The sequence below is a fragment of the Equus asinus genome, chromosome 6, assembly GCF_041296235.1.
Source record: "Equus asinus isolate D_3611 breed Donkey chromosome 6, EquAss-T2T_v2, whole genome shotgun sequence".
NCBI lineage: Eukaryota > Metazoa > Chordata > Mammalia > Perissodactyla > Equidae > Equus > Equus asinus.
Window position 1 is genome coordinate 100,953,470 of NC_091795.1, and position 25,321 is coordinate 100,978,790.

At 43.6% G+C, this 25,321-nt stretch overlaps 1 protein-coding gene across 25 annotated transcripts in view; it reads left to right on the plus strand.

Annotated features, from left to right (window-relative positions):
• MYT1L (myelin transcription factor 1 like) overlaps positions 1 to 25,321 on the plus strand; it is a 451,359-nt gene that overhangs the window by 137,686 nt on the left and 288,352 nt on the right. The gene's annotated exons all lie outside the window — the stretch shown is intronic.

Below are 25,321 nucleotides of genomic sequence, written 5' to 3' on the forward strand. Positions count from 1 at the left end.
GGTTTCCAAACAGACAGTTTGTGCTAAAAAGAGCCATTTGCAGTCAAATTAGATGATGCATATTTTGTTTTTGCTACTAAAACCCTATAGGGCAGGAAAGACAGGTGTCTCCTTGTGGGCGCTGTGCGGTGTCCTCAGGATGGTCAGTGGGGAGGAAATGATACCAGGATGCTCAAATGCAAATGTTTCATTTTGAATTGTTGCAAATAAAATCTACACTTGCTGCAGAAGTAACTGATTAGTAAGGTCTAGTCATTGTGATTCAGAGATGGGGTAAGTGCTTGGTACACACCAAGTGGTTGCTGCCCAGGCAGCTCGTGTTTTTGGGTACTCTCCTAGGCTGGAGGTCAACACGATTGGAATGTGACTAAACCTCCCCTCTGCAGTCTCGGCTTCTGAATGTGCGCACACAGCTGATCTCAGAGGCTCTAGTGTGATGGTCTCAAGACCCACAGTCAGGACTGCATTTCACACATGTTACTTTGCTGGAGAAAAATAAGAAGAATCTGGTGAAACAGTAATTTCTTAGGATGCTCTATGAGGAAAACGGGCTTCCCTGTTAAGGTTCACTGTGCAACAGTAATTTATTTGTCTGCTGACTCCCTCAACTGCCTGTCTGATAATAGAACTGCTTACTGCTATGTGGAAACGCAAGGCTGGGATTGTCTTCCATGTGCCGCGACCTTGTGGGTGCTGCTGTCTTTAAGAGCTTTATGAACTGGTATAATACGTCACAGTTGTTCTAATTATTTTCTCATCTCTACCCTATTCACTTTCCCTCATTGGTTCGGTTTTGGGGAGGCATTATGTTTAATTATCATTTCCCCGGAGTTGAAAAAAAAACTATTCACATTGAGTGTTAAACTCATACTTGACTTTAAAGTCAGTTAAAATTTCTGAATTGTAGGTGTTTCATACATGTAGGCTATCTCGTTTCATCTGGTCTCATCGAGTTTTAGTCATAAGTTAAAGAATGTTTAGTGGAATATTATATATGGGTCTGCTTTATAAATTTACCAAACTGGCATTTCTGGCATGGAGTTAAATGTCCACATTGAAATGATGATTATCAACGTCGCGTACTATAAAACATTGAAATACAAATCTCACCATGAAATAAACAAAATGAAAAAGAATAACCTAGTTTTCAAAGAGAAATCTGTGTTTACACTGGACAAACTTGGCCTTGAATAGGCTTATCAGCTTAACAGAAGGATACCATTTGATTTTGAGACGTGTTTCCAGGTTCAAGGTGGGTAGAACAAGTTGAAATTGTTCAAAGAAGATATAGACATTCCAAGGTTCCAGCAGACCCGAATCCCCTGTTCCATGCTCTTAGCCACCAACCTGTCCGTTCTCTTGCTGTGTGTCTGTCTTGATCACCCCCAGCTGGCCCTGGAGTTGGTAGACTCTTCTGAGAGAAAGAAGAGCTTCACGGGGCCCTGAAAATCCCTGGGAGCCTCCAGACCAGTCAGATGGTAGTGATAATAGCAAGAGCACAACCAATATTACCATGATTCACTTGCAACGTTTCATGGGTGTAACTTCACGCGGTCTTCACTGCGTCAACGCTGTCCCTCACTTGCAGTGCTGTGGTGATGATGCTCACGAAGGCCAACATGAGATGGCTACACAAAGGGCAAAGGAGGCTCCCAGGTACCCTCTGTGATTTCTGGATATCTTTTATCCATTCTCTCATCCTTTAAAGACTAGTGTCTGGCCCTCAGGGAATAATCAATATATATTTATATATTTGTGGTATGTATGTCATAAATACTTTAGTCCCTGGGTGAAAAAATAAAACAGTAGGTTGAAAAACACAGATTCGCATACCAAAATGGGATTCCTGATGAGTTATAACAATAGCTTCTGGGAACGAAGCATAAATCTTCACATGATCGTCTACAAAATGAAGATGTGCGAACCATCAGATGGCATAGATCATCGGGGGTAAATTTTTTCTGTACAGGGTCAGATAGTAAACATTTTGGACTTTGTGGGCCATTTGGTCTCAGAAACAAGTACTCAACACTGCCATTGTTGTGGGAAAGCAGGCACAGACACTATGTAAACATATGGCCATGGCCGTGTACCAATAAAACTTTATTGACAAAATCAGCAGCAAGTGGATTTGGCCCTGGGGCAGTAATTTGTTAGCCCATGGTAAATAACTAAATTAGCAGTTCCTAAGTAACTGCAGTCATTTCAGGAAAATAGAATATAACTCTCACTCTCTTCTCAAATTTTATTACTTGGAAAATCACACAACAGAGTCTCAAATCATTGTCCATAGGCAGGTCGCTCCACAGACAAGCCCTTTGCTGGTGTGCGAGCTGAGTGGTCAGGATCCAGCTGAGAGAGAAGCTGCACAGAGCCGGCAAGAGGCCAGAGAGAAGAGATTGGTTATATTGTGGAAGTGAGAGCAGAACCCAGAAAACCAGTAAGATTTAAAGAGGAGAAAAGGTTCTAGTATTTTCATCCCTATATCAATCTGCCTGCCAAGAAATTTCCTGAAATCATCCTGAAAACTGCATGATATGAAATCAAATTAAAACCAACACCCAGGGGTATGGTCCCACCTGGACACACAAGGAGTTATGTGTGTCAAACCCCAATGCCAAAAGAGACATACTCCATAGGGCAGTCAGCGACGCCAGTGCGAGTAACCACGTCGCAGTGCAGGCCCGAGCGACAGCACAGGGCAAAACCACACAATCTGGTAAAACGCGGCCCATTCAGTCTGTTGTCCCAAAACTCTGTAACTCCAAAACAAAAATATAGGAAATAAGACACCAAATACAAAAGAGAATTTTTTCAAATTGCAATAGATTATATATGAGAAGCGTGAGAAAGCGGTTAGTCTGGGAAAATACTTATGATGGCATAGATTATTTTTTAAAAGAGATTTTATAAATGTCTCAATCTTTTCCTCTTATTGGGGATGTGAGCTAGTAGGATAAATCGTTTATTTAAAATGCAGAACATTAATTGATATTTTCCACTGAAATGATTTGCTAGAATGCATGTATCTTTAAAGCAGTACTTTGGCAGTTAATAAATTATCTCAGAATAGAAGAAAATGAGGGGTAGAAAAATGGTAGAAACACAACCTACAGACATGTGTGCCTGCTAATCAGTTCAGAAAAGAAAGGTCCCCAGTCCCACAAGCAGTTTAGTGTCAAGCAGAAATCTGGGTAAAAAGCTGGAGGCAGCCAGACCAGGGAACAAATCCTAATTCTTCTAAACTGTCTGTGTCCCTTTGGAGAAGTTATTTGACTCCTTGAAGCTGAGCCTCAGTTTCCACATCAGTTACATGGGCACGACAATTTCTTCTAACAGGACTGCTATAAGGATTAAATGAATGTAGTCCTTGAAACACAGGAGATACTTTAATGTGTTGATCAGCTGTGCTGTTTTTGAAGTGGTCAGTAAATTGCCTTTGAGTATCAGACACAGGTGCCCCGACTCCCTTCCAGACTGCAGCCTCCTGAGGAGCAACATTGCCAACTGGATCCCCTGGGGGTCAGCATTAGAAAGGCTTAAGGTGGATCCAGCCTCCCTGATTTCTTGGAAGAAGCAGCTCCTGGAAAAGGGAGAGTTGCCAGCAGGCCATAGATCTCTGAACAATCTAGAAACATCACTTCTGGATTTGAAGTAAAACACTCCGAGGTCCTTCCCTCTCCATCTCAGCATCTTTATCCAAAACTTTTCAGTTTCAGCTAGGCATTCAGAGAGCTTGGGGCTTCTGATGATAGAGAAATCTGTATGCCCAACTTTTAGCACAGTGCTGGCTGTGTCATCGGGCAGCCGATGTCGGTCTCATCAATGGGTGAATAAATGCTTGTGCCGCATGAAGACGTGTCATTATGTGTTTGCCATTTATAAGGAGCTCATATGGAACGACTTCTGATAAATGTTAAGTGTGGAAAGCAGGGTACAGAGCTGTCTGTATGGTGTCCCGAAGTTTATGTAACAAAGCATGGGGATTTTCTTTACTGGGCGGGTCAAAGTTAGCAGGAAGATTTACTTTTCACTTTATGCCATCATTTTCCATTTAACATCCTGGCGTGTGCGTCTATTTCTATTTTAAACGAAGTTCAATGCATTCCCTCATACACCATCTTTGGCCTTTTCCATCAAACAACCTGCTTCCGTATCTTCTTCTTGAACGCCCATCTTTACTTTTCTGCAAAGGTCCATAGTCATAAATCTACACACATTAATCCCATGAGTTGAGGTCTTCTATTTTCTTAAGTGTTTCTTACAGGTACAAGTGAAGGGAGTATAGTTAATGTATCTAAAGGAAATAAATGCCTATTTTTTAAATAAAATGGATAGTTGAATAAATTATTGCAAATACCATCCATATACATAAATGTATAATTTTGTGCATTTATGTAACACATTTTTGAGTCAACTACTACATGCCAGACAGCATAGATACAAATATGGAATTACAGAATTCTGCCACAAAGCTGTTCATGTTTAACTATTTCATGGCGGGGGGCACACATACCCAAAAAAACCCTGAAAACTACCCACACGCTGTGAAAAGAGCTATAAAAATGTTATGGATAAAGTAATAAAGTATAATGCAGGCAATGCAGCCCCACAAGTGGGAGAAGCCAAGTGCCCCTGGAGAAGGCACGTAGGGTCCTAGAGAGTTCAGGCCTGGGCCGCACTCCAAGGGTGCCTCCCGCTTTTCAGACAGACATAGATATGTCAGACATCCCCCCAGCACCTGCAAGGACCCAGAGGTTTGAGAGTGGCAGCAGGAGAGGACATGGGTGCTGGGAGCTCAGGCTAAGTTCTGTAGACAGCGGGGGACCCCGGGCGAGTGCAAGCCAGGGGAGACAAGGCTGTTCCCCTGACAAAGATGGGGTGGAGGGACTGGAAGAGCTGGGCCACACGGGGCTGTTGAAGGAGGGCAGGCAGCCGTGGAGAGTCTCATCCAGGCAGGGCACCGGGGGAGGGAGAAGGGGAGGTGGCCGCAGAGGTCGTGAAGCATGGTGTGCAAATTGAGGCGGTGTGGACTCTGTAACACAAGGACTTCAGAGCACGACCGACGGGGAGGAGAGATTGTAAAGTGTTTCAGAGCACGGGCTTGAAAGCAGGAAGGAGTTACACACTCAACCTCTCAGAGCCTCAGTGTTTTCATCTGTCAAATAGGAGCGTGGTTTCTGCTGCGTAGGGTTGCTGAGGATGATGTGAAATAACACATATAAAGCATAGAGCTCAGTGGCTAGTGTACAGCTCAAGATCCTTAAGTCATACTTATCATCATTATTATTCATGAAGAACCAAGACATACTCGCTTCGCTATAAAAGATTAAGGCAGAAGGAGTCTGATTTACATCTGTGTTACGCTTTCTGCTGTTCAAATCAAAGTGCCTTCACTTACCACGCAGCTGTGTAAAAAATGAAAAAGCGCTGCATGAATTGATGTAGAAAGATTTCAAGGATATCTTGTTAAAGAAAATAGTGAGATGCAGAAGAGAAGCAGAAATATGAACACACATATATTTGCTTGTATTTGCATATAAATTTCTGGAAAGACAGACAAGAAGCTAATAGAAATGTTTACGTATAGTTACTATACAGAAACAGGCAGGATTAGGGGAGTTCATTGTTTTTATTCCGTTTTTATTTATTTTAGAACCTTGCAAATGTAAAGGAAGGAAGGAAAGAAGAAAGGAAAGGGAGGGAGGCAGGAAGGAGGGAGGGACCCTGGGAATCTGAGGAAGGGAGCAGGAAAGGAGGGAGGAACAAAAAAAAGAAGGGAGAGAAATTCTCCCAGCAGCTTCCATAGTTAACAATGACATGGACTAAACACAATTACCTTTAAATAACTTTAGTTTTTCCCATAGTTCTTACAATATTTCATGTGTGCTCTTCTTTCTAATATACTCTAAGATTTGTACAAAACATAAAATAAGAAACTATATCATTGCCTATTCACTTATTCATTAAGAGAGTTATAATTTAAAGGCAAAAGTTTCAAAATAATTAAAAGACAGTGTTTTCTAAAATAACATTCAGGAAATAACCATGCGATGACAGAAAATGGAAAAAATAGCAGCAGTCATAGAGAAAATTCTTTAGAATAATAAAGGGAAAGTGCTCTTACCTCTTAATTATGTTTTATACAGTACAAGAGTAACAAAGAATGTCTATGGACAGTCAGGGAGATGTGAATATGGACTGTATATTTTGTGATATGACGGAAACATTATTAACTCTTTTTTTGTTAGAATTACACAAGTTACGTAGAAGTTTTTTCCTTAGGAAGTAAATGTTGAAGAATTTAGGTTTGAGTTGCTGTGGTCTGTAACCTGCTTTCAAAAGATTCAGAAAAATGTGTGAGCGTGTGTGTGGGGGGGTGTGCATGTGTATCTCTGTGTATGGTGTGTGTGTGTTGTGTGTGTGAGTATATAATATGGTCCGTGAAACACAAGGTAACCTACTGCATCTATTTTTCTTAAACATTTATTTTTTAAACATTCGTTAAAAATGTTACAGGTAGAGAATAGAACTCAGAATCTCCTCTACTATTTGAGTAAAGATAAGCTGTCTTCTGGGTGGAATTTTCTGAGCCCCGGGCCCGATACCCCAGGAGAGCCCGTGGTACCCCTTCCACCCGAGATGCATTGTGGCATCACCTGATGAGCCCTGATCACCCCCTTATCCACAGAGGAGGAAAAGCAGCCCCTTCACAGGGCCAGGCTTTCCAAGGCGAAAGCATTTACTGGTGGCAGAGCCGCCAGTGGACTTTCCGCTCTATCACGCTGCATTTGCTTGTTGAGCTCCTGAATAGTTAAAATAAACCTTATTATGATGGACGCTAAGTGTGCTCATTGGTACGTGGGAATGCAGTTGTAAAGGCCCGTGGTCCAGGACGTCTCTCCTTTTGGAAACAGCATGTACACTCTTCCGAACATGTCATCCACCTTCTATCAAGAGCTCATCTTTTTCTCTCACACACTCTGAAATTCGTAGCAAATTGTCAAAAACATAACATTTTGTTATGAAAAGAAAATGTATTACTTTTAGTGCATTCTCACACAGAAAACAAAGGGGGAGGGTAGTCGGTCAGTGCTTCTTGAGGGGCTACTGCATGTGAGCGCTGTGCCAGGTCTTGATTATAGGAAAGCAAACAGAACAGAAGAAGAACCAGTGCTGATGCCCCCGTTACCCAGAAGTCAGGAGTTGGGGCTTGGGGAGCTGGGACCCCCACAGCAGACGGGTAAGCCGCACGGGGATCAGCGCTGCCCTGTGCCCTGTCCATGTTGTACAGGCAGCCTTCACCCAGGCAGGGGCGTAAATGGCCTTAGATCAGAAAAGATGAAACTCGAGTGGTCCCAGGAAGTGGCATCCCAGAGAGGAGTTTATTCATAGGATCTAAATCAGTAAACCCACAGGAAGGAAAAAACGAAAGAAGGGAAGGGGCAGGGAGAACAATAGAAGATAAAAAATACGGACATAATTCTATGAAGAAACAAACAAACAAAACTTACTTACCAGCCTGGCCTGGAACCTGCAACAGCACTCATGCATGAGCGTAATAAGTGAAACCACTAACTAAGAAAGGCAAATCATGCTTGCTATTCTTTGTTCAGTATCCAAAAGAAAATTATATTTACATAAAATGTATGTGTATGTCTTTGAATTATAAAACTGCGTATCATATAGGGATGGCACTGAGATTATGTTTACTACATTAAATATTACCCCATATCTGACAATCCACGGGGGAAAAAGTGTACATCTTTCAACGAACAAGATAAGCAACAGGTTTGCTTTTTTCTTCTACACACTAGAATATTTATGCCTGGTCCCATTCTCTGTGTTAGGTACCTCCCAAGATCCCTAGACAGGTTGAGCCAAAGGGTGACAGCACGGAATGTCAGAGTCATTTTGTTTGTTTGTAACGTTTTGTTTTTTTGCTTTTCACTACGACAAGCAGAGAATATAAATTCTATTTCAGTTATAAATCTTTAAAATGCTTTGTCAGATATTTGCAACTGATGATTTGCTCCTACAGAAAATATGAATAAGTGTAACCTGAGCAGGTAGGATAACAGCTGCATTCTTAGCAATGTGAGGGTCATCACAAGGTCCACACCCCAAGAACTTGGAAAGGTGGCAAATCAAATTACTCCAAGCACCTGTGGAAGTAGACCTGTGCAAAGCCACCTGAGAGTGGTGGAATGTTTCCAGTGTCTGTAAACCTTACTGTCATCTGAGTCAGTCAGGACAGACTGCGATGTTTAACAGACGAACTTGGAAATAAACTCAGGAAGCAGGACACCGTAAAGTCTATCTCTTGCTCATATCACAATCTGATGCAGGTCGGGCTGCCCCTTCATTTTGTGGCTCTGCCGTCTGGATTTCGTGGTCTTCCAGAAAGTAGTAGGGCCTTGAGGATCATACAGGATGTTTGGGGCCAGGATAAAATGTTCATTAGTCATAAATCAAACGCCAGATTCCAAACCTGCCTCCTGGGAAGCTGGGAAGTAGAGACGCAGCACCATGCCCACCGCCCTCTCACGGGCAAGTCAGCAAGGCCATAGCTGCCGTGGACCACCTGTCAACACAAACATCTTTGTCCCACCAGCTTCCCTTCTCCTGGTTCCATTCTGTCTGCATAAATGTCATTAATACAATCAGGCTTCCGCCAAGGTCTGCCTGCCAGGAAGGGACGTGGAGCTGGCGGACCCAACTCTTCAGGACCTAATGTCATTTCTGTCTTCCTCACACACGTTCAGGCTGATTTTCCCCTTAAACCTTGGTCTGTGAACTTGGGGCCTGGTGAATGTGCATCCTTCCTGAGAGTCAACCACCTGCGTGGGTCTACTTCTGCGATACAGGCAGAGGCGCCTGGCCCTAAACCAGGGTTTTTCAATGAGTAGTCCAGAACCAACTCATTAGAATCACTAGGGTGATTTTTTATACAGATCTGTGATCTCCATTCAAGACCTGTGACACTGTAATTTCTAAGAACAGGGCCTGGATACCAAAATTCAAAAAAAATACCCCACAATTCTTATGTACATTCATGAAGAGCTACTGCATGAACCACAGCCATTTCACCAGGCTGGTGAGTCCCACTTCAGTGAGGCCCCCTGGAAGCCGGCTCCCCACCTCAATCCTGCAGCACTACTGCAGGCCCAGTGAGCCTGATAAGTTGTGCAGCATAACAACATTGCAGTCAACAACAGACCACGTGGATGACGGTGGTCCCATAAGATGAGTCCCATAGAGCCTAGGTGTGTAGCAGGCTATATCATCTAGGCTTGTGTCAGTGTACTCTACGATGTTCGCACGATGATGGAATCACCTAATGACGCCTTTCTCAGAGCACAGCCCCATCATTAAGCAACACACGACTGACTGTGTATATATATATATATATATATTTAATTTTATCACCTGTAAACTGATAAATATCATTACTCATCTTTCCTCTTTTTTAAAATATTTTTTACTCTTCTTTTTTTTTGCTTTTTATCTTTTTATTATGGAAGATTCGACACACAGACAGTGGCTGTGAACCCTGAATACACATCTCCAAGCTTCATAAATGGCCAAGCTTGTTTCATCTCTACTGCACTCAGTCTTGCTCCCCAAACATAGGTCACTCTGAAGCAAATCCAAGTTAGCGTAGAACATTAGCTGGAAACACTTCAGTATAAGTTTCTAAAATATAAAGGTTCCTTTTGCAAAAGCATGACCACCGATCAGACCTTTAAAAAAGTCTTGTCATCAAGTCTCCAGGCAGGATTCAATGTTCCCAGACTGTTTCACAAATTTATTTTCACAGTTTCTTTCTTTGGCTCAGAATCCAAATATGGCCCACAGAGCACGTTGTTGGTCTGTGACTTGAACCCCCCATTGGGTCCCTCCCACTCTGGGCTCTCATAACCTCCTTGTTGTAAATCTGGGGCATTGTCCTGGACTTTGCCGATTTCATCCCTATGCTGTCATTTGACATGTTCCTCCGACCCCTGTATTTCCTACAAACTAGTGGTTAGAGAGGGGACCTAAGCAGATTCCCATGTGATTTTGTGGGCGTCTTCCTGTTTCATCACAATGAGGAGGAAGCACGCAGTGTCTGGTTGTCTCCCTGTCTGTCATGTTACAGTTGATCCATAGGCACCCATGTTTCACCTTATGGTTGAAAAGGATGCTCAGCCAATGATGCTCACTACTTGAATCCTACCTTTACTCAGGTTTACAAAATGATATTCTGTCATTCCTTCCTCATTTATTAGCTGGAATACTTTTATAAAGAAAATATTCCTTCATCAACTATTTGGCTCCTTTTGTATAAGAAAGCAAGATAGATGCTTCTTTCTCGAAAAACAACATCCCTTCTCTTTCAATGAGGACTATATATTCCAAAAAGTGAAAAGGCACTTATTGGAGCAGAAATTTGATGTCTCATGGATTATTGGTTTCTTTGCAAAGCTTACATAGTGTCTCTTGTGTACACACTAATAATGATGATGACAAAAATAACAATATTTATTGAGTCCTACAGATCATTATGTGGGGTGTGGTTGGCACATGCATTGTCTCATTTAAACTTCTCGACAACCCATGAGGTTGACACTCTGTTTATTCCCGTCTGCAGATGAGGAATCCAGGGTGTGAAGAGGGGTGGGTTGTCTCTTACCATGGTCATCCGACTGTTAAGTGGCAGCCCTGGTTCCACTCCAGGTGGTCCAGCCCCGAGCCCAAGCCCAGTGTCTGAGTACTTCGGATGCTGAATTCACTGCAGCTTATTGCATGTTTCTCAGGGTGAGGAGAGAAAGAAGAAAAGCAGGACATTCCAAAAGAAACCCCAGTTATCACCAAGTCCAGATGAAGAGTGTAGACAGTCAAAGTTGGAGCATCAGGGTTTTTAAAGGTCACCTGATAGGTTACCTGGGCTGAAGGTTGCCAGAGGCTTCGTCCAGAAGCTGCTCATGGCTTTTGCATCCTTACAAGAGAAGGGCTTAAAGCCCACAGCGATGTGCAGGGGCATGAATGCCCACTTGCTCAATCATCCCACTCTGGCCCTCACTGCTGGCTCGGTCGGCCATGTCCATGGGCGTGTGGACAACAGGCGCTGGCCTGAACACAGGCGCGTTTCCTCAGTGACATCCTCTGCGCCGCTCCCAGAGCCTCTGCAATCTGAAAAGGGAAGCCGGCTCAGATCCCACGCCACGCCTGTTGTGCAGATGATTAAAGGGAGCTTCCACAGCCTCTGGTTGAACCCCTTTTGCCACCGTTTCATGCACACCTGTGCACCGAATTAGAGCACGCACTTGCAGTGTAAACTAGGGTCTGCTCAGCATGAACAACTACCCCCCAGGAGTGTAGGGGCCTGAAGAAACCAGAGGCCCAGACTCCTGAGCCTGTTTAGAGTCGCAATCCCCAGGAGGACTCAATAGGACCACCTACTTACCTTCCTCCCTGTGTTTACAGTCCAGGCTGGAAACGGGTCCGTTATCCCCATGCTGACAGCCCTCCTGCTCCCTGAGTGTTCCCCCGTTTGGAGATCCGGTTGCCTGCTTCCGGGGCAGATGTCTCAGGCTACTCTCACTGTCACTGCGCTGGCCATTGGCTAAGGTGGTCTGTCCTTGTTAATTGGAGATATGAACAGGCGAACTCCTCCTTTCACGGTAAAAGAAGCTCTTTCAGATGTTGAGTTAAACCTCTTCCTCTAAAAGGCTGTTTATTTCCCTGACTCCAGTCCCAGGACAGCAGTAAGGAATAGAAAGCCCTGTCAGTAAGTGTACAAATGTCTGGTGGTGCCCACAGGCCTTCAGCACCAACTCCCTCTGGCCCACGGCCCTTCAATGCAGCAGAGGCCTTGGCTCCCCTATCCACCCGCCTGTCGGAGAGAGACACAGGCCGTCTCGAGCCAGCGCTGCTATCTGCCCAGCCCTCCGTGTTGATGTCAATGCTTTATATCTGGTTTCAAGTGTGTGTGGTGCACGCACATGTGTGTTTGTGTGTCCACGTTTGCCTATGCATATGTATGTGGGCAGACACATGTGTGCCTACATGTGTGCATGTGCAAGCATGCATGCATGGTGTGCGTGGACAGTGGGACAGAGAGGGGACCCAATACAGAGCCTCATGTGCTTGTATACATTCCAGTGTGACTCAGGACCCTGCCCGAGCCTGGCTGGAGGCCTCTGCTCTCAGGCACGGGAGCGTAAAGGAGGACAGTGCGTTGTGCACGTTCCTGAGAGGCCCCTGCAGGTTTTGTAGGAGCAGCCCCGGGATGACAGCCTGGAACATGCAAATTACTGGTGAGGTGACTTCGTGCCAAGCATGCTGTTTCACAGCTCCCTGTGAATCTGCCAAACCTTCCTTGTAGATTCTTTTCCAGGAAACAACGACAGGGAATCAGAAGCCTTTTTTTTTTTTTAAATCTGTCTGATAAGAGCCAAGGCTTATTCAAGATTGGTCTCACCAATAAAGCTCCAAATCCCACTGGCCATGGACGCAGTGTGGTCTGGACCTCTCGCTTACCGGCTTGCAGGACAGATGTGATGTAGGATAAGTGGGCTTCGGCAAGTGTCCCAAACTAAATGCAGCCATCAGAGCTGCCGGCCCACCCAGAACGTAAACATAGTTTCTACAAGGAGATCACTCGAGAGAACAGGGAGGAAAGGGCCGCGGACCAGGAAGAGAATAAGGATCCAGGTGCAAAGTCCCCTCCAGAGATAAGTGCGTGACCCCAATCTGAAGTCTCTATGACGTTGAGCTTCTGAAGAGTCTGCGCTGTGGCTCCATTGTCTGCTGGAGTTAAAGGCTTAGGGAAATAAAACCCAGTCTATTTGTAAGAAAGGTGCTGACAGCCACATACAGAATCCCAAAGACTAGCTGGTTGTGATGACAATCTCAGCATGGAAAAATACTTCTATCACAACGATATATTCTCTTAAAATTAAATGAAAGCAAAGCAAAGCATCCACATCCTATAAGAAAAACAGACAGTGATAAGGAGGGCAATGATGGCATTTTTGCTCTCTTGGGATATTCACAAAATTAGTATGTTTTTCTCAACTTTCACCTGCTGTCTTTCCTCATACATCCACTGCATATGTCGTCTGAACTTCTCATTGGCCCCTGACTTTGTCAACAAAAAAAGACCTTAAAAAATAGCGTTCTTTGTGAAAACTGGGGTGAAATGGAAAGAGTACCACTAAACATTATTAATTACAATCCCTGCTGTTTCCCCTAGAATGACAGGAAACTCTTCAGAATAATAAGCTAATGTTATTAAATGGTTGTTTTCCAGAGGTCTAATCCTTGCACGTATTAAGCTTGCTCAATTGCTTGGTAAAATCGGGAACTACCTGATATGTTCTTGCTAAACTAAGGAAGCAAAGTTATGAAGAATAATAATGCTATATATCTATATATCCCATTTTTCCTTTTTAAAGTGCTTTCACCTACACTGTTCAATTTCATTATATAATTTTAAAAGCTGAGATAAAACCTACAAACAAAGCTAATAATTATTCTTCCAATTTTAGAAGTTAGGGCACTCAATTATCTGCTTTATTTTTTTACTTCATAAAAATGTCTCTGAATTCCGTGTTTCTAAATAAGTGAGAAGCCACAGTTGTGTAAATGGAACTGTTGTTACTTCACCAGCATTTCACTGGAATGTATGTTTGCCAAACCAATTGTGACATGATCAAAATTTGATTGTGTCTAGATGGGCTTGAATGGAATCATGGATTTCCCCCCGAACTGATAGAAACAAACGACAAAGAAGAAAAGTTTGTTTTCACTGGAAACCTTGACAAGGTCCAATTAGATGATGCTTGTTTTCCATCTCCCCCAACATCTTACTGCAGCTCCCTCATCTCAGCAGGGATCTCCCAGCCTCTGTGGACACGTCAGGATAATCTGCTCTTCCCCAAATGGAGGAGTTCCTCCCCTGACGTCAGGCTCTCCCAGCAGCCCAGAGACCACCCCATCTCCCAGGCTGTATCGGGGCTGAAGGCATCACCTCATCCCTCCCCAGCTTTGCTAATTGAAGGACAGACACAAAAAAAGAGAAAACCAGCACCGTGCTCTTGTCGGAAGGATGGAATCACTTTAATGGCTCCAATGAATTGAGCACAATAAACCTCTAATCCTCATTTAATTTTTAAATTATACTTTTTTTTCACACTTGCTCATGAGAACTGAATAGACTGAGTTTTACTATGAATATTTTACATAAAAACACATAATTCTCAGTTTATTTACATGTGCTTCTGTAAACTTTTGAGAGTAGATTCATCCTTTTTGGTCTAATCTGCCAAGCACAATTCCTTTCCGGACCTGGGTGTTAGAGGCAGAGAGAGGACAGGAGGAGGCGAAGTCGTCAGGAAACAGATTTCTGTCTGTGAATCAGCGATGTGTGTTCTCCTGTCATTGGAGGATCAGGGTGGTAGCTCCATCAAATTTAAGATTAATAACTTATTTCTGCCCCCACCGTGGATGCTAGACCCATCTTGTTCTTTAATACGGTCGTAGCTCCGAGAGGGAGCCAAACTGCCTGGCAGACTTCTCTTGAGATTGGAAGTGAAAACATGGGTGGTCACTGAAACATAGACAGGTTCCAGACAACCAAATAGATGTCCCCAAATCCATGAGCTGAAGTTCGTAAATATCCTCCTGGGAAAGCTTTCTAGCCTGGTTAGTCTAAATTTTATTTTCTTACCAGATTAACAGGTTTTATTATGCAGTTTACAAATCCACTTCGTAAGAAGCAGCACATTTACAGCAACAATAATAACATTTTAAAATGTCTTCATCTATCTTTTCTGCACCAGACACCTCTAAGTGATTTGTTAGATATTCTCGTTAGACTACTAGTTAGGGTCTAGAATTGATATCATATTCTTTTGGTGTAGGAGGAAAAAATGAGGCTTACAAGGGTGATGTCTGTCTACCACAGAGAGAGTAATGGTGGAGCGAGGATTTGAACCACAGATGCCTGAAACCAACACTCGTCAACAGAAGTGAGTCAGGATAGTGACAGAAAATAAAGCTGTAAAAAGTTGGTATCAGATTCAAAAAGCGAGCCGTTTAGGGCCATTGAGGAAAGATACAAATGGCTCTAGATTGCTCCATGAAGGTATCATGGCCTCGCTCAGTAGCATGATGGACAAAATATCTGTAGTCACCAAGGAAGGTTATGTTGTGTTCAGTGCACTTTGTTTGATGAGAGAGAAAGTTTAGAAATTAAAGGCAATCTATTTCAGTAGAAAGATCAAGGACTTTGGGGTCAGACAGACCTGGGTCCAAATCCTGATTCTCAGATGGATTGGTTTGAGCAAGTTTGACTTCATATATAATGTATGGTGATCTGAGAAGAAATGAGATGACACATACTGCATCTGGGTTCAATGTCTGACACATTTGGGTTCAAATGTCCTTCAAAGTTCTAAGGGTTCTGAAGGTCCAAGACTTTGCTCTTGTAGCCAGTAAGTCCTAGTCACGTTACCCAAAGCTTCTGATATCCAGCAATGACATTAAGCCACTTCCAAGAGAGAAGTGACCTTCCTCCGATACTTTAGAATATTTGGTGGTTATGCTGCAGGTAGATTTTTTCCAATTTACCAATTGCAAAAGTTCAGCCCAAGACTTTCTGGAGAAAAGAAGTCTTAAGGTAAGAGTTATGAATTTGACTATAATATTTACTTTATTCTTTAGGTAATCAATCAATGCCTCATTAATTTCAAGTGCCAACACAGGTTATTTTTAATTTTCTCGGCTATTCAGTTAATAAATCTTAATTAATCTCAGTATTATTTAGGCAGAGTGGCTCACTCAACAGGTGGTGAATGCTTGGGTTTCCAACCCCAGCGATAGGAAACTGACATGTCAGGAAGGGTTCTTCTTCCTCTGAAGTCTAGTTAAGCATCAGCCCTCCCAGTGCAAGCACATACGTAGAAGGCAAAACATAGTTGTCAGTTGGAGGCGCTTATCGATCATTGACACCTCCACTAAGTCCCTTACAAAAGTAAAACATCCAGTCAAAGAGCACCCCAGACCCGTCCATGCCCCATTCCACCTTCTCAGCTGGTCCCAGACCCCTCTGTTGTCTCTTCCGCTCCTGCCTGCCTCTCCCTCCGTCTTCTCTCACCAACATCATCCCACTGACAACCCCCACATCTTGCCACATCCCATTTCTCACCACTTTTTAATACACTACCCCTTTGGCTCATCTGTGTATCCTCTCAGGTTGCCCTCCTCTTCCCCTCAATCTCCATCTGACCCATTTCTCTCCACGCCCTCCACCCCCAGGTGCCAGCTCTTAGTGAGTCCACCTTGCTTTCTCACCAAAACCTCTTCAAAAAGTAGTCTTAATGTCCTCACTTGACATTCAATCTTTAACCAACTGGCTTACCCACCTCTCTGACTTAAACTGAACTCACTAATGTCACTAGTTGAGTTCTGATTTCCAAATTCAATTGACATTTTTTCATTTATCTTGATGGGCCTCCAAACTGCATCTGACATTATTGATCACATTTGAAAGAGATTTTCTACTTCCTCCATTTCCACTGCACCCTCTGCTTTTCCCTTCTTCTTCTCTATACTTCAGTCTCAACCAGCTGCACCCCAGTTCTGTGCAGGATCTCATTAATGTCTTCCACTATCATGGCCTAAAGTACCACCCACATGCTGAGGAGTCTTAAGTCTTCACCCCCAGCTCTGACTGCTCCACCTAAGCTCCAGGTTTTATATCTAAGAACATCTTGACTTTGATCTTTCTTGGCCACCTCAAACCCAATGCCTGAACGTGGCCGTCACCTCTCCCCTGAAGGCTCCTCCTTTTGTATCCTTTTGATTCAGTGATGTCAGCATCTTCCAGTTACACAAACTGGAATCACAGGAGTGTCTCCTCCTCATTCAATAGACATCATGTCCTTCTGATGTCAATTCCAAACACTTCCTCTCTCCCACCTGTCTCCATCCCTTACATTCACACCCTGATTAGAATTTCATCCTCTATCACCTGGACCACTCCAAGGCCTCCTAACCCATGTTCCTTGATTCTGGCTTTGTGCCCTTCAAATCCATCCTCCACACAGCGTTTGTAATAATCTACTTAAAATTTAAATTTATCCATGCCACTCCCCTGCTAAAAGTCTTTCAGAGCCTTCTCATCATTTATGGGATTAAATTCTTTAATATGGTCTGAGGTTTATGATTATCTGCCCCCTGCCCACCTCTCCAGCTGCCACGTCACACCATATGCCTGACATATCATGGTTCAGCTACCTGGGGATGCCTCCAAAGACGCCTGACATTGCTCGTGCACGCCTCTGCATTTGCTTTCTGACTTCTGCCTGGAATGACATTTTTTCTTTTAATCTTCTATTCCTACTTGTCATTTAATCATCAGGTACCTCCTCCAGGCCCCTTCCATCTCCATGTCTGCCCCTTCCCCAACAGACTGATTTGGTAATCAACTTAACTTCCACTGCTCTTATTTCAAATAATACACTGCATTTCCTACAGTATTTTTTACTTGTTTCTTTTCAATTCTAGGTTAAAAGCTTCTACAGGGCAAAGAATAAATCCTATTTTCAGCTTTTGCCCCTGAGGTCCATGGGGTGTGCCATATAGTCAGTACCTGGTACTGAGTACTGATTCAGTACTCAACAGTGTTGAGAGTACTCAGAGTATTGGCTCTGTGCGGTAATAACTCCGTCCCTGATTGTTTTCCCTGAGTAAATAGGTATGAACCACGTATATCCTGGCTGGCCATAGATTTTTATTTCCTCCTTTTTTCTGCTTAGGAGAGAAGATCTTTTGATTCCAATATTTGTAAAAGCAATGGTCTGTTTTTCACTTTGGTTTATGGCTCTGCAGAAAAATCTTAGATCTTAAGCCACAAGTGGTTTAGGCACTGCGTTCAATGAGAAACAGTCAAGCTGGTCAAGTTGTACCTTCTTCCTTTGAACATCTTCAAAGAATGATATCTACTAAGTTTTCTTGGACAGAGAGACAGTTTTCATTTTCAATTTACTGACTTTATGAGTGTAAATGAGTACTTAGTATAGCATTTTCTTCCCTCATAAACTTTTATCATCCTGTCTGACATTAGCCCTTAGAGACGGTCCTTAAAATTTCTGAAATTGTCTCCTTTCCCTCCCTCCTTCGCTTTATCTCTCTCTCCATTCCCTCCTTCTTTTCTTCCTCCCTTCTTTCCTTCCTCCCTTCTTTCCTTCCTCCCTTCCTTTCTTCCTCCCTTCCTTCCTTTCTCCTTCCTTTGTTGCCCATCCTCTTCCTTTCTCCCTTCCTTTCTTCATTCCTTGAAGGTACTTCCTCCACATCAGAAGCCTGGTTGTATATTTTGCATCTTTGAAGAAAAGTAAGATTGAAAGTGCTAAGCCATTAGGATAACGTAGGGAATTCAAGGTGTTAGAAGAAACAGATATTTTGATATTGTTAGGTTAATGCTCAAAAGAAATTAGCATCATCATGATCTCTGATGTGATTTCTAGGAAAAATTTCAGTTGTATCAAAACTGGTGGTAGCTGAGGGGCCGGCCAGGTGGTGCAGCAGTTAAGTTTGCACATTCCGCATCGGCAGCCTGGGGTTCACCAGTTCGGATCCTGGGTGTGGACATGGTACTGCTTGGCAAGCCATGCTGTGGCAGGCATCCCACATATAAAAAGTAGAGGAAGACGGGCATGGATGTTAGCTCAGGGCCAGTCTTCCTCAGCAAAAAGAGGAGGACTGGCAGCAGATGTTAGCTCAGGGCTAATCTTCCTCAAAAAAACAAAATAAAACTGGTGGTGGTCTAAGGTCTGTTGGAAAGAGACGAACATAACTCAGATAGAGAAGCAGACAGCATTCCAACTTTGGCCTCCAAACTACACTTTGCAAGTTAAATACTGGCTTATTTCTTTCCAAATCACCTCACTTACTGCGGTAGATGGATAGCTAAAATCTGAATTGAATTTTCTTACTAATATTAGGAATGACTGTCTTTACTTAGTTTTAAAATATGTCAAAAAGTTAAGACGAAACACAAATTGTCAGCACATTTGAAGAGTCAGTTCATCTATATCCGAATGTTTTCTCTGCTTCCTGGAGATACAGAATAGTCTGGTCCGGGAGCAAGCACCCTTCAAAGAATCCTTACAATGGTAGCCTTCTCCCAGTTGGTTTCTAAAGACCTCTCCCTCATGACGACTTAGCGCCTCGCACGGCTGCTGCCTCTTCCTCTCCCTTCCCTCGGGGTGAAGCTCCTTGTCTCCTCCTTAGTCCCTCTGTCCCACCCAGTGTAAAGGGAAGAGAAAGATGGCAGAGTCAGAGAGCAAGGCAAGGTGAGAGGAAAAGCACATTCTAGGGAGATAGCGGGATGCGGACTCGGCTGTTTATCCCTGCTCCGATGACACAGCGGTCGAGTTAATGGTCATGGACAGTCGGGGGGGATTGGGCCACAATGGTCTAGATGGGAGACGTGACACTACCAACCCAAGCAGTGAATTGGAGATGGAAAAGCACAGGTTGAGCTTCAGGCTTGGAGGCGGGGTCTGCAGCACAATTCGCGCTCAAATCTCAGCTTCTTTACAAACAGCTACAAGGTCATGCCCATATCTGTAACGCACTCTCAGGGTCTTCCGTTTCTCCTTCTGTGAATGGGAGTAACACTACCTTCTCTGCAGAACTGTTGAAAGGATGGGATGAAGTAGTTCATGTGGAGAGCCCAGCAGAGGGCCCAATGCGGAGCGTGCTATTGAACCAGATGCGGTTTTAATCCTCTTCCCCTCAATTTGACAGAATGCAGTATAAGCGAATAGAGAGTGGATAAGCTGACTGTGTACAGAGCTCGGCAGAGGAATGAACGTGGACTCAGAGTTCAAATGGCGTCTGAGCCACTGGGCTGACGTGCCTTTGGGCAAGTAAATCCCCTCCACTCTCCTCACAGGTGCCTCATTTAATTGTTGATACTCTTTACAGAGCGCTTAGCGCAATGAAAGTACATAATCAGTGTCAGCTGTCTATTATTTCCTTCACATTTGGTGCTCTTATCTTTTTATATTCATTACTCTTTTCTCCTATTTTGTAAAGACATTTTCCCCTTAAATTACCTTAGACCTTACCAGCATCTCTAGGGGTAATTTTATGCGATTTTTATATGTTGCTAAATTTTCTCTTTTCAAGAATACAATTGGGAGAAATAGGAAGGGAAGAAAGAGGAAGGGAGGAAGGAGGGAGGGAGGAAGAGTAAGCGTGCACAGAACAAAACTAAGGGAGATATTCTGTGGGACACTGTCCTCTCTTTGTTACAACAGCCACCAGAACATATCAAATCATTGAATGAGCCTGAGGCTTGTACCAGCAGGATGGGACTAGCAGGACCAAGGAGGAGATGGCTTCCTGGGCGAGTCTGTGGCTTAATAACAAGGACACTGTATGATGCTCCTTGAGCACGATACATACGAGACAAAGAGCATTCCCTAACGCCACGAGCTGGACACACCAAACACTATGTTTGCCTTTTGGAGATTCACACTGCGCATTAACTTATTATAAGTTTTAAGAAATTGTGCAGTGGAAAGACCTGTTTCACGTTGTCTACCCAGTGTTTTCAGCCCTGTCTGACTCTAGGACATCTCTGTGGAACCTCTAACACCCAGTGCTCTGCAGAATACAGACAGGGAAACGCCACCCACTCTCTAACCTGGCTCCCCCTCGGCCCTTGACTTCTCTCTCTGGTTTCATTGGGAACAAAGAGAAATACCTATCGTACTCAGGCCTTTCCTTTGTGCCTTTAATAAAGAAATCATCGTTAGACATTTCTGCTACTCTCCTCAATATTCCAGATAATTTATTCAGGCACCAGGCAACGTGGAACTGGTGAGCCCCTGGAGGAGGCGCGAGGTGTGGTCCTGCATCCTCTTAAATGAGAGGTGTGCTCTCCGCTCAGGTGGCCTCTCACTAACTGCTTCTAGCAGAATTCTCTGTCTGGCTCTTAAACCTACGGTTTCAGCTGGAGTTGAAAGTCTGCGGTGTCTGGGTTTCTTTCTTGAGGGGGAAAGTGAGAGGCAAAGTGTGTTAAAATTCAAAATTGGAAATCCTTCTGGTAGCCAGGAGACACGGCACCAGATGGACCTGTGTGTTGAAGTGACAGTGAACTGCTGTCTGGCGCGGGCAGTCCCAGGTGGACAGAGCTACCTGCCATGTGCCCCAGCTGTCCCCGTCTGGGACGCAGGCATCCTGGCTGCTCGTGCCTGCGGCTGCTGTTTCTCCTCTCATAAGAGGTTGGCAGCCTGTCGGTGTGCTGTCAACCTCTGAACCACATGCCCTCCTGTCCTCTGGGATGTAAAGAACTCAGACTCCTGTGGAGTCATTTTAAGGCCACAAGCTGAAATTTTGATGGAAGAATAGTTGGCTTCTGCTGGAAAGCATTTGTGCCCGAGCGGAGTGAGCTATAGGTTCACGTGACTCATTCACCCTTCAAATTTCACAAGGACAAACCCTGCCTGGGGCACAGCTGAAATGGCTCTTGATGGATATTACACCCTCCCTCCCCATCCTCCTTAACTCCTCCACAAGGTACCTGCCCAGGGGCCTGGAGCCCTCATCATCAGCATGCAGGTGCCACCGTGCACTATTCGGGAGTCCTTCCAGGGTTTTGTTTGACACCGACACCGGTGCAGACTTGAAAGCACCCAGGCTGAAATGGCTGTCTGATTGTGTTATTCATTATCATCAGAAGGAGAGTTTACATCGCGAACATGATTTGGTCATGGAATGCTCGTCTCCAAAATGCCTCTGTCTGAGAGATTTGCAAGGCACCGGATCTTTTCAAGCCTGCTAGCAGCTGGGGTTCAGCTGCAGCTTCGGATGGTTTCTGAATGCTAATAACTGCAGGACCCAGTTGTCACTGAGTTTTATTGCTGAGAAATGCCATCTAGAAGCCATTGCTAGGCTGAGATGGTTTCAGATGGGAAGTAAATAGTACTACAGATCCTTTCCTTTCTGCTCTATGTATCAAATTGACCAAGAGCCTTATATTTAGTGCCGGTGGCTGTGGAGGACGTTCAAGGTCACACTGGGCACTTCCCAGTGCTTTGTTGCAGAAGCACCAAAGGAAACCATTATAAAGTGATGGTGTGTCTAACTCAGTCCGTGTGTGAGTAGATGTCAGCTCATTGATTAATCTAGGAGGAAGGCAGCAGGAAAATTAAGAGAAAGCACAGAAACAATGGGAAATGTTTACTATTCAGATGCCCTTGTTAACGCTGGCATTTTTTCCTTCCTGAATCCCAACAGTAGCTCCTGGACAGGTGGAGCCTGCTTTGCATATAGGGACAACCCACAGCATTTACAGATGTGACTTTTAGCCCCCGTGGTCATGGTGCCATCTGTGGGCTTTCTGAGAAGTGGGTGCAACACTGAGGTGGCAGATCAGGTGTCCCCTCCTCATCAGTGTGCTCACTGAGGATGGCAGAGGTTGCCATACTCCCGTGTTCCGGGACATCCCTCTGTCAGCACCACTCCAGCACGGTGTGTGGATGGCTGGTTCCAGAGGGCGTGATTTCACCCTGATGCTAACACATCCATCACATCCATTTCCTTGATGTTGAAAGGAAAAAGATGTACTAATCTCTAAGCCAAATTCATAATATTTCATGAAAATTATTTGAAAAAATATAAAACCCCTCTCCAGATGTGCTTACATAGTATTACAGCCTTACATGCTGCTGTGTAACTTGAGCGATGGTCATTGGAACCAGCCAGCAACTTCTTCTGATAACACACGAAAATAAGCTCATAAATATTGCAGGTTGTCTTCACCTGTGGAGGGATTGTACATACTATTAGGGTTTCCTTATTTTCCAAAGAGGATAGGAGTCATCTGGAAAATGCTTCATTTTTTGAAATGACCACTTTATAAAATCCTTGGATGGCATCATCTGCCTTATTTAAACTCTCCTAAATTGCTTTAGTTTAAAGCCAAATTTATGTATGTAATTAATGCATATTTATCAAAATCATATATTAAATTCTATATATTTATAATACATAAATTAGAATTATATTTTATATATTATATAACTAAATAAAGATTATATGTTACATGAATAATATCTATATATTTACCTAAGTATTTTTTTTGTCAGCAGAAAACGACCACTTCAGATCTGCCTTTCTAGCAGTATATACGTATTTTTAATTGGGAGACAAAGCTTGCTTTCTTTTCTATATCATCATCTACCCCGCTCATTTTAAAATGGTGCTCTAGCCTCCCTCACTTTTTCTATTTAAATCTGGCCCTCGGGAGACCCTTTTTTCCCACCAGGATATTGGAATGCAGCAAGTTCAGAAACAACAGGAAGGAAGCCATGAAGACAGGACTATTTTTATAATACGTCTTTTATCTACAGTGCGATTTAGGTCTCTTTCATACACAAAAGGGCTTGGAAAGGGCTGTTCAGAAACACTCAGAGGAAAATGTGTTGCTGATTCCACTTCACATCTTCAATGCCGCTTCCATGGCCGGGATGGTCATTTTGGGATGTAGTTTTATTTTTACAGAATTATCTCCCCAAAGGCCATTTATTCAGGTTGTATACTAGCTAGGAGTCCAATGAGAGCACACCTTCCGAGTTAAGCACATATATATATACATTTTTTAAAGAAAGCAAATACAGGCATACTTCATTTTATTGTGCTTCACTTTATTGCACTTTGCAGATACTGCGTTTTTTACAAATTGAAGGTTTGTAGTAACCCTGCGTTAAGCAAGTCTATCAGCACCGTTTTGCAACAGCATTTGCTCACTTCATGTCTCTGTGTCACATTCTGGTAATTCTAACAATATTTCAGACTTTTTCCTTATTCTTATATTTGTTGTGGTGATCTGTGATCAGTGATCTTTGATGTTACTATTGTAATTGTTTTGGGCACCACAAAATATGCCCATAAAAGACGATGAGCTTAATGGATAAATGTTGTGTGTGTTCTGACTGCTCCACCAACTGGCTGTTCCCCCATTTCTCTCCCCGTCCTGGGCCTCCCTGTTCCCTGAGACACAACAATATTGAAATTAGACTAACCAATAACCCAACAATGACCTCTAGGTGTTCAAGTGAAAGGGAGAGTCACATGTCTCTCACTTTAAATCAAAAGCTGGAAATGATTAAGCTTCATGAGGAAGGAAAGTTGAATGCCGAAATAGGACGAAAGCTGGGCCTTTTGTGCCGATTAGCCAAGTTGCGAATGCACAGGAAAAGCTCTTGAAGGAAATTAAAAGTGCTACTCCAGTGAACACATGAATAACAAGAAAGCAAAACAGCCTTATTGCTGATATGGAGAAGGTTTTAGTGGTCTGGATAGAAGATCAAACCAGCCACAACCATCCCTTACGCCAAAGCCTAATCCAGAGCAAGGCCCTAACTCTCCTCAATTCCACGAGGCTGAGAGAGGGCAGGAAGCTGCAGAAGAAAAGCCCGAAGCTAGCAGAGGCTGGTTCACGAGGGTTACGGAAAGAAGCCGCCTCCATAACATGAAAGTACCAGGGGAAGCAGCAGGTGCTGACGCAGAAGCTGCAGCCAGTCCTGCAGAAGATCTAACTGACATAATTCAGGAAGGTGGCCAAAGAACAGATTTTCCATGTAGACAAAGGGTCTTATGTTGGAAGAAGATGCCGTCTAGGACTTTCATAGCCAGAGAGGAGAAGTCAATGCCTGGCTTCAAAGCTTCAGAGGACAGGCTGACTCTCTTGTTAGGGGCTAATGCAGCTGGTGACCTTAAGTTGAAGTCAATGCTCATTTAGCATTCCAAAAGATTGTTGTTTTCATGCCTGTTAACACAGCATCCATTCTGCAGCCCATGGATCAAGGAGCAATTTTGACTTTCATGTCTCATTGCTTAAGAAATACATTTTGTAAGGCTCTAGCTGCCATTGGTAGTGATTCCTCTGATGGATCTGGGCAGAGTAAATTGAAAACCTCCTGAAAAAGATTTACCATTCTAGATGCCATTAAGAATATGTGTGATTCATGGGAAGGAGTCAAAATATCAACATTAACAGGAGTTTGGAAGAAGTGGATTCCAATCCTTATGGATGACATTGAGGGGTTCAAGTCTTCAGTGGAAGAAGTAACTGCAAATGTGGTGCAAACAGCAAGAGAACTAGAATTATAAGTGGAGACTGAAGATGTGACTGAATTGTTGCAATCTCATGATCAAACTTTAATGGCAGAGGAGTTGCTTCTTATGGATGAGCAAAGAAAATGGTTTCTTGAGATGGAGTCTATTCCTGGTGAAGACGCTGTGAAGATCATTGAAA